General features: G+C 39.5%; 1 protein-coding gene across 2 annotated transcripts in view; it reads left to right on the top strand.

The window, feature by feature from the left end:
- Positions 1 to 230: 230 nt before the first annotated feature.
- The window catches only part of LOC105559715 (bifunctional heparan sulfate N-deacetylase/N-sulfotransferase-like), a 360,679-nt gene continuing 350,654 nt past the window's right edge, over positions 231 to 10,255 (top strand). For both annotated transcript variants that reach the window (XM_012008223.1, XM_012008222.1), the window contains exon 1: positions 231 to 463. The gene's annotated coding sequence lies outside the window, so the exon portion shown is untranslated. The remainder of the gene's footprint in view (positions 464 to 10,255) is intronic.

The raw sequence follows: 10,255 nt of genomic DNA, 5'->3' as shown, positions 1-10,255 counted from the left end.
GAAATAAAACGAAAATGAAAAATGACAGTTACCCAATGTGGTAAAATTTATGATAATAGTTCAAGTCACTCGTGAGGTGACAGAAATTGATATTTTCTATGGAAGTTAAGCAACGGTTTCGAGACGAGAGGGTCGAAAGTAGCTGCTTGCACCCTCCTCTAGATGGCAATAACGACGACGATCAACCCCTTCTTTCTACCAAACACCCCCACGGTCGGCGAACAGCTGTTCAGCACCGCCATGGCGCACGCGACGTCGCGACGTCAAAAACACTTTGAACAATTTCAATTTATCCATGCCGAAAAAATCTTTCCGCGTCGCGACACGATTTACCTGGTGATAAACTTCCGATCGTAGGCTGGTGTTTCGCAACAGTGTTTCGGGCAGTGCCAATCGTGTAGTCGCGAGTGATACTAAGGGTGACATTTCAGAAATATTAGGTGTGAATTTTGATCCTTCACAGGTAAGAATTTGTTTTTATTTACTTATTAACACCTTTATGGTTTGGATAATAGCTTAGAAGCAGGCGTCGCATAATTTTTAACAAGATAACTTCAACGGAAAGAGCGAAACATAAGATCGGAGAGAGATATCACATACATATAAGGATGTAATAAAAGAATTAAGAAAATTTTTTAATCGACTATTTTTGTAAACAAATTTCTAGTAATTTTTATTGTAGGTGCAACATACTTTTCTATTACATCTGTTGCGTAATTTTATCTCAATAAATAAGACACGGTATATTGCTTTCAAAAGGAAATAATCTAATTTATAAAGCACATCCAAAATTGTTTAATTGTTTTACGAAAAAGATATTATTTCAAGAAACGTGAAAAAGCTATTTACTTGTTTTCACAATATTTTTTACAAAATTGTTTTACATTTAAGTACATGTATATATATTAATATACATACAATGTATATTATACACGCGTTCTTTATAATTAAAAATCCACTCAAATTACCAAGATACCTTATCTAATTGTAAGTAGTTATAAAATGCTTAACATCCTGATCGTAAGATGGCACCACGTAGGTATATTTCCATTCGACAAATGCAGAATAAATTGCTTTACTCACTTACAACTTACATTCAAATCCGATACTCGTCATTTCTATATCAATTCATTCCAACAAGTAAACAAAGGGGGCCAATTTTTACGAGCATAAAAATTGACAATCGAAGTTGTTAACATCGATCGAAGTTGTTAACATTGAAACATAAGATAGCGGACGCGTTTCAGCACGCAGTGCTTTCATCAGCGCAAATTTAAATGAAATAGTTGAATCGCTTAGTACATAATTGTCGATAGATGTACATTTTAGATCGAGTAAAACAAATAGAATTAGTCAGAAGTTAAAAAACGTCGCTGAGGTAAGTGGACGTAACGGTTGTGGTCAGTGTTTTGAGTAAATGATGATGGATATGATCTTAATTTCTATAATATAAGAGGTTGGATTGGCCTATACAGGGTGTACTAAAACCACCAGATATCCTTTCAATCACAGATTCTTTAGAAAATTGCAAGACAAAAATTCTAATACAAAAATGTCGAGGCTACAATAGTTTTTAAATAATAAGCGAGTATATTTCGCCAATGATAGGCCTGAGATTTCGCGCGCTCAGGCATGGCGATGTGACGAGTGATAAAAGTGTTTCTATGAATGTCGCCCTTCTTATTTAATTCAAGTATAAATTTGCAACGTGTTGTAACTTCAAAATGTTGCAGCTGTCAAAGTGATCGATCAACATCGGTTACCAAGAAGGTTGTTACTGTGCTAAAAAGGGCGACGTTCATACGAACACTTTTGTCACTTGTCACTGAGCGCGCGAAATCTCAGGCCTATCATTGGTGAAATATACGCGCTCATTATTTAAAAACTATTGTAGCCTCGACATTTCTGTATTAGAATTTTTGTCTTGAGATTTTCTAAAGAATCTGTTATTAAAAGGATATCCGGTGGTTTTAGTACACCCTGTATAGAGTCTCTTAGAGTTGGTTCAATTTAGGTCCGTTTGATCTAGTGAACGTTAATCTTTATGATAATTCGTTAGCCGTTATTCGACGTGGTGTGTGGTTTGTAGTACCTTATATGTTTCCTTTTGGCCAGTTTTAAACGTTTTAAACGCCAGTTGATTTGAAAATCTTATGTTTCAATGTTAACAACTTCGATATTTAAATATATATTACCTTGTCAACTTTTTATGCTCGTAAAAATTGGCCTCCTTAGTTTACTTGTTGTTAAATATAATACGAGCGGAATTATTATTTTGTCAATCCATTCCATTATTTCTGCTTAATGAAAAAATCATTTGCGCATTACCGGGATTATTTTACGTGAAATCTATTTAAACAATTAAAAGATAACTTCGAGCATAGGGAAAAAGATTCCGTCACACACGTTTTTATGATTATATGTAACATGTTCGATAAGCTTACATGCTTGTAATATTTATGTAACGCGCAGAAACTTGAATGTATTTTTTTATGACAGGTGTCGAAATGAGATTCAGAATTGTACGAATGAATGTTTCACACCTGTATACGACACGTTTCGCCTCCTTAACAGCTATAAAATAATCTCAAATGATTTGTTCCAAGACGCCGATGCAATTTGCATACGCGTGACGAAGAGCAATAGGGGTATAATCCTTTTTTTCAGAGAGGAAAGGCGACACACACGACCCGGAAAATCATACACTCTGTTTTCAGTTACACGTGTTCTTATTCAAGTCACGTTCCGACGACAAGGGTAATAGCCCCGAACTTTGTCTTCGTCGGATCAGCTTAACTTCCGGTAGTAAAATTTCACGAAATTCTAGTGCGGTCTCGGCGAAATATGTTTTCTGTGGTTCCTGGCATTTTTCAGTTTGATCGATCACTGCCACGTTGTTGTACGTAGGAAGCCGGAGATACAGCGGACGTTTTTATGAGTTGCCCGGAACATGGACGTTACGTCACACCGATTAATTTACATTAGCGTAACATACGCTCGCGATTCTGCGAAATTAAATTAAACGAACGCTCCGGGGGTGAAGAAACCAAAGTTCATTTTAATTTAAGAAAATTAGTCGAACGAATAACGAATCTTCGTTAACGCAATCGCGAAACATTTGCCGAGCCACGTCCGCATTTTTTTTCCAACGCAACTGTGTGTTCCAATTATCCGTATCTATTACCGAGTTATCTGATGTTCAATATACGGCGGCGCGACGACACGACAAGGGAAAAAAAACCGATATGGCGAAATCACATTATGCCCTAGTAATCCGCGCTGCATTACGATGAATGCTGCACGTGTCTGCGGCTTTTCTGCGTCACGAGATTCATGAATGCAAATATTCCGCGAATAAAGAGTCACGCGCGCTCTTTACATCATTCACCTTTCTCATTTTTGTTCCGCGTCTCCCTCCGCGCCGCCCTCGCCCGTTGCCTTTGTTCTTCCTCTTACGTTATTTCCCTCCCGCTCTCCTCCGCAACTTGTCGAACTTCAACTCTGGACGCGCCCTGATACGCGCCACCCGTTTTCGCGTTTATGATTTAACGAACGCACCTCCGCACCTTCCGCACCATCGACAACAGTCCGCGCTTCCTTCCTCGATAAATCTCCGGCGTACGCCTTATTATAAACTCTTTTGCGCGGCGCAATTTAAAAGTGTAGCTCGCAAGTTCGTCCCATGAAGCTTCGTATTAAGCTTCCACTTTAAAAGCGGCACCTCGGCAGCCGGTAGAAGTATCGCCGAAGTTTAGCTAATCATTTCTCATCGCGGACGCTGATAAATTATTCAATTATAACGTCCACCGCCGCCGACCCAACAATTTCGAGGCGCAGGAAAGGAAGGGCAGGGGGGGGGGGAGAAGGCGCGGTAAACATTCCTCGACATTCCTCGCTATTCGAACACATCGCGCGATATCGAATTAGTATCGTGCCGGCAGTGCGGAGATTAAAGTCAGATTTCGAAGTACTTGGTAATTCCCTGTACGTATTTCTCGCACGTAGTCGCAGCTTGATATATTTAACCTCCCTTTGACCCTGCGCGCCCTTTTAAGTGCATCATTACGTATTCTCTTTTGTAACGCCGGTCTTTATGCAGACCACATTCGCAGCACCTTCCTATTCTTCATCATATCGCATATTAACCGTGTAGGGTATTAATTGTATAATTTTAGCCCTTATTGTAAATGTCTTCTATCAGCTCAATACGTGTATGACAAATATCTAAATAAAGGTGTGCGCGTGTGTGTATAAATATACGATACATGCGCGAGTATATATCGCGTTAATAATTCTTTATATTAGTATTAATCCGAAACGACAGAGAGGAAACAAATGACTGAAATAAGCCTTCGAGATGGAATGTGACTAATGTACATTTCTACCAATGCAGATTAACCTTGATCTCGGTTTAACTTACTTGTTTTTTTTGTTCTAGTTTCGGGAATTGGACAAAGTTTAAAACTTGTTAGTGAAGCAGAGATTAAAATTAATCTGCATTGGCAGAAATGGGCATAAAATACTTTTTACTGATGCATTAAACTATTAATTAATTACTGGCATTTATATGGAAGGCGATTGTGGGTGTTTACGTGATAGCGAACGAAGAGCCGAATTATTTACACTTTCCTTAGCGCTTTGTTGATCCGTGATAAATTTCAGCAAATGTTAAATTTCGTATCGTATCTGTATTGCCTGCGCTATGCAGCATCTTGTTAATAGAAACGCACAGTGGATCTCTTTCGATCTGTGCACGGGAAGTTTTGCGATCGAACAAATCTAAGGATAGCTCGCCGGCTTTAATTGGAATCTATTTACATCTCCCGGCGTTTCAACGCGCAGCTCTGTTAATATCGCTTTCCTCGGCGTGTTCACCTTGCCGTTGTATGACACTTTGTTCCAGTTCCACAACACGATGGCAGAGAAAGAGGTCGGAAGTTCTTGGATGTCGGTAATGAATATATGAATGAATAAGCGGTCGCCGTTTGTCACTCGAGAATTGTACATGTATGTCGTTTCACGAATATCTCGCATATCAAGATTCCATTTTCAGTGCCAACAAGATCTAACGAGTGCAAACGTACATATGTCGCTATCCTTATCGAAGAAACTTGAACTCTTAAACAAAGTCCAAGAAAAGCCAATTTTCGGTAAGTTTTTTCAGGAATATAGGGTAAGCGAAGCTATTTCGGAATACTTTTTACAAAATTTGCTGTATTGTTTACATAAAATCTTGTAAAATAAATCTGATTAGTATATGCTAGTTAAGAAGTCATCCTTTAACTATTAATTAGGCATAAAGCAATATTTGAAGGAGACTTTGTTTTTAAATGGCGGACAATCAATTCAAGTACTAAATTCTTTCCGAATTAGGTTCACGTGCAATTTTGACTTGTTCTGCATATACGTTAAACTATGACAGCTAGGAAATGTTGTGGTATATAACGTTTTTCCCATTCTTCAAAACTTTGAGAGAGATTAGAGGTGTTCCGAATTAGGTTCATGCACTTATTTCGGAACAAAACTTATCATACAAAACTGAATAGTAAAAAGTCTGAATTTATATATAACAAGCTTGAAATATAATAAAAAGTGCCTTAAACCCATTAAATTTAAGGGTAAATATTATACACATGATAACTTTATATTTAGGAACACGCTGAAAAAACAGAAACACCCAATTTTAAACCAACTTTTTAATTTATTTATAAGTATTTTGACATTTGCGCTTTACTCTTAAAATTAATATTTAATTAAATAACACACGAGAAAAGGCCAATGCCAATTAATATTTAATTAATCTTTGAAATAAACTATTGAGCTCTTTAAATGTTTAGCATCACATGTCACAAATTGCACAAAAGAAAGAAGGAAAATACTATAGAAAAAACGAAATACTGTAACAAAATTAAAATAGTACTATCACCGATCAAGTTTCATAACATTAAATTACTTTTTAATTTTTAAAGCAAGTAACTTTAAAGCAGAGTTGTAAACCGAACCGAACCATTGAAGTGTATCCGCTCCGAGAGAACGGATCAAAATTTCAATTATAAACTCGTTCCGATCCGGAGCGAACCGTTTTTTATTATAATTAAAAATACTCCGGTTTCGAACCGGAGCATGAACACCCGGTTTTAGAGCGGTTTCTTTATTTAAAAAGGATTTAATTTATTTAAAAAGATTTACCACATTTAAGTCTTTGCCACATAGCTGGAGAGGTGGTAAATGTGCAAATTTCAACAGTTCGGTTCGATTTACATTCCAAGTTCTAAATAATTTACTCCATTCATCCGATGTTCGGAGCGGTTTTTAAACTCGAACCAGTTCAAAACCTCTCCACAGAACGTATTTATGCTCCGGTTTACAATCTTATTTGCTTCAAGCTCTAATTTCGAGAAATGTGAGCCAATCAACTTGCAGCTATTCCATAAAAGCACATTTCTCGAAACTATTGTAAAACTTGGACCAAGTTCTAGCATCGTGGACACGGGCCTTCAGAAGCTTATATCATAACGGGGGACTTTCCTCTACGTAATCTTTTGTTTTTAACAGAAATTATTACGAGCTAAGAATTTGGACAGCGATTCCTTTTATCCCGAGCGCCGAGTGGCGAAACGTCGCGAAATCGCAGTTGTGCGTATCGCGAATGGAACATTGCACGTTAGAAACGAATACTCGTGACAGACATCTGTCCGTCAAAATAATCGTGGCATCGTCAGTTGTCCGAATCCCTACAGACAGAAATTTCATTTATCGAGAAAGTTTAAATCAAACCGCCATTACTCACGACGCGGCAACTGTGACGGAGCATTTCGATTCACCAGAAGGCAATTGAAATTCGTTTCGTCGCCGGCTTTTACGACTCGTCCTTTTTTGCGATTTTGCAATTTATAGTAGGTATTTCAAGATTCTGAATCGGCACAATTTGGCGGTACGCGGAAAAATACAATTCGCTTCGTACGTGGCGGGGCTTTTTAGATCCTCTCTTTTTAATTTTCTATCTATCCCCGCGGCGGACTCGACGAATGTAAATTTCTGTCGATTACGATTGGCGCGCAAAAATCTATTTCATGAAATACGTTCGTAGTTTGTCAATCATGCAGAACAGGGGCGCTTTCGAAAGTCGGAACGTAAACAATTACTCGACTCGCGATCGTGCGCGTAATTTATCTATAACGTAAAATTGTTTAATTCACGATCGCGTGGGGGGGAAAAAAAATGTACAGTCCCTGCCATTTTGTCGCGCGCACTAAATTGTCACGAATTTCGACACTTCGCGCAACTCGAATCCCCGAAACTTGCAGATAAAACGGATTAGTAGCGACTGTCGAGCGAAGGGGGATGTAAATCGATTTCGTCGCGCCCTTAAATTCTATTAGCGCCAACTCCGATTGCATTCTTCAAATGGAAATAGGGAACGAGATTTTCGCGACGGAGAAGTGATTTCGACAAAGCAAAGTCGTGCCGGGCGTGTGATTAGATTTTACACTCTCGCTTTACCTTTACGAACGCCGTTGTCTTCGTCGTGCCCCTTAAACGAAGCCCTAGGCCGGAGCAGCGCGAGGCGATATCGGAAAATAAATTTTGCGTAATCGTGTTTCGACCATGGTGGGGCAGCCGTGGCTATTAAACGCAGGAAATTCTTGTCCTGCTCTGGCAGAGAACTAACAGGACCATTTCCCTTTCCAGTTTAAACTGCCATTTGTGAAACCGTCTGCCGCGGCGAACGAGTGTCCCGGTTCCTGTTCTACCGTTGATGATTTATTCAATCGCGCGCTTGTCGATATTTATCGCTCGCCGACCGTTCCGAGGGGACCAGACACTCTCTCCATGAGATAAATCATATTATCGTAGACAAGTAGCGTCCAATACGTGGCAATCTGCACCCATGCCAGAATCTGCGGCCGCGCGAGCATGAGAATCGTATTAGATTGATACTGTATTGCTTAAGGGGATACTGGTGTGATTCTGCACTTTTGGCACCTTTTGCTTCTAGAACTGTCGGTTCGTGAAAACATTTGTGTAATATACAAATTATGTGGCTTTTGTGTACAGACCGACAGTGTCCACTATTCGGATTAAGTCAAAGAACAGCGTGGTATCATTAAAATTAAGTTTAGGAGCTTAATAAGAAGTCTATAGGTTACCTAACCTATAACTTATTCGAGTGAATAGATTTTTCGTTAAGCTTCTAAACTTAATTTCAATGATACCATGCTTTTCTCTCATTTTGTCCGAATAGTGGAACACTGTCGGTTCGTACACAAAAGCCGTACAATTTGTATATTATACAAATGTTTTCACGAATTGACAGTTTTAGGAGCAAAAGATGCCAAAAGTGCAGAATCACAATCCAGCATCCCCTTAATAGAGACTATCTGCCCTTACGAGTGTCAACCGTGATTTTGCATCGTTCCTGCAATGAGGCAAGCGTTAACGTTTTATTCACCGTTTTCTCTTCAAACGGAATCGTAACTGCTACTCTTGTAACTTTTTAAAGCCCCAACTTTTCAGCACCGTACAAGAAAATGAGAGACGAATGAGAAATTACAAGCTTTTACGCTGTCACGTCTCTTTCCCGTTAAATATCCGTACGAGGTGTCTCACATTTTCCGCCGCAGGCCCGTTTAAATTTTCGACAAGATTGGCCCTGGTTCGCCGCGGCGAGATGTAACATGCAAATGCGATGAGATGTTGCAGCGCAGAGACGTTGTATAGAACGACACTTCATCGCCGGTCGGGTTAATGTGGAGGCGAGTTTCCCCGCTCGGAAACTTTGAATCCGACCGAGCTGCCAGCTCGTCCCCGCCGCTCGCCCCGCGAACTCTCTCCGAGGATGCGGCTCTCGGGGAAAGTCCCGGATAGGAAACAAATCCTATCCGGGCGGAATGGCCGTTCGGGGGAGTTGCTGCAACGATTGAATGCACGCCACGCTCGATTATTTAAGCGCGCGCCCGAGATTTCTCGGGGCGTAAGTCGGCGCGGAAGATCGACGGGAGCGTACCCTAGGCGCGCGGCGCGGATATATAGCGCGACGAGGAGAAGGAGCGTGTGTCGGCTGATGCCGCTTCGCGGAGAGCGATATCGATTTCGGCCTGTCGAGCGTGAGCGATTTAAACTCGGAAGACGAAGGAGATAACGTAAGTCTCCGTCCTTCCGTTCCCGCTCCCGCTCCTCTCCGCCCCCCCCCCCCCCCGCGCCTGTCGTGCACCGCCGAGTCGATCGGATTCGAGCGCCAAGGAGTATTTCTATGATTTACTCCACCTCGACTGACGCCGCTGCATCCTCAGCGACAACGTAGCAACGATACTGTTTAGATTGTCATAATAGGATTGTCTTCTTTTTCCTGCTAGCCGTTCGATTTAACGCAACGATATCGGAAAAGTAAAGTAAACGATTTTGTCGATTGCAACGGTGGGATTTCGACTGGAGGAAAGTTGCAAGTTTGTCACCTAATATTTTTCTTTCTGAAAAAAAAAGTGAATCTGCGCAGCTTCTGCTAATCGTAGAAATTTTTCAGGGAAAATGCTAAAGAATTGTCGCGATTTGCGTAAGATCCAAAAGCTTCCTAAAGATATGAAAGAGAGGATAAAATGAAACTGTTATTTTTATTCTCTATACGGAATTAACCTTTATTTCAATACGTATTTTAGAATAACGAATTAATTTTTCTATGAAATTCGGAAACTATTCTCCATTTTTGTAAGCAAAATGGTTTGACATTGCAGAGGTTATTTCTTCGATTACTGCTAGTAAACTTTTTCCCGTGTAAATCGGAACTTTAATTTTGAAAGTTAACCTTTCATTTTTTTAAATATATAATTAACGTGAAAAATCATTGTCAAAGTTAAAGCCCGATTTGCATGAAAAAATTTTTTAATGATAAAGAAATTATTTCCAAAGCGCTAAACTACTTTAAGAACAAAAATTTGTAATATTCTATCAATGATATAGAAAATTTAATTCGTCGTTCTAAAATATGTAGAGAAAAGTCCCCTATTATAAGATAGACTTTTAATATGAACATTAAAATTCATAAGGCTATGACGTGAAATCACAATTCGAAGGAATGAAGGATATAAGAACCAAGACAGGATATTAGTGTCTAAATGATTTAAAATTTTTTATTTTAATTTTTAACAGAAAGAAAAATTGTTCAATGACGTTAACTGGCTAAGGTGGTTTAATTTAACAATTTATTCCAACGTTCGACCATCCGGATTGTGGTCCTTTTCAAGGAATTAGGGGAACG

This window comes from Vollenhovia emeryi, unplaced genomic scaffold, assembly GCF_000949405.1.
Source record: "Vollenhovia emeryi isolate VEMERY1.0 unplaced genomic scaffold, V.emery_V1.0 DF939258.1, whole genome shotgun sequence".
Taxonomy (NCBI): Eukaryota; Metazoa; Arthropoda; class Insecta; order Hymenoptera; family Formicidae; genus Vollenhovia; species Vollenhovia emeryi.
The sequence above is the reverse complement of the archived record's forward strand: the minus strand, read 5'-3'. Positions and strand labels throughout refer to the sequence as shown.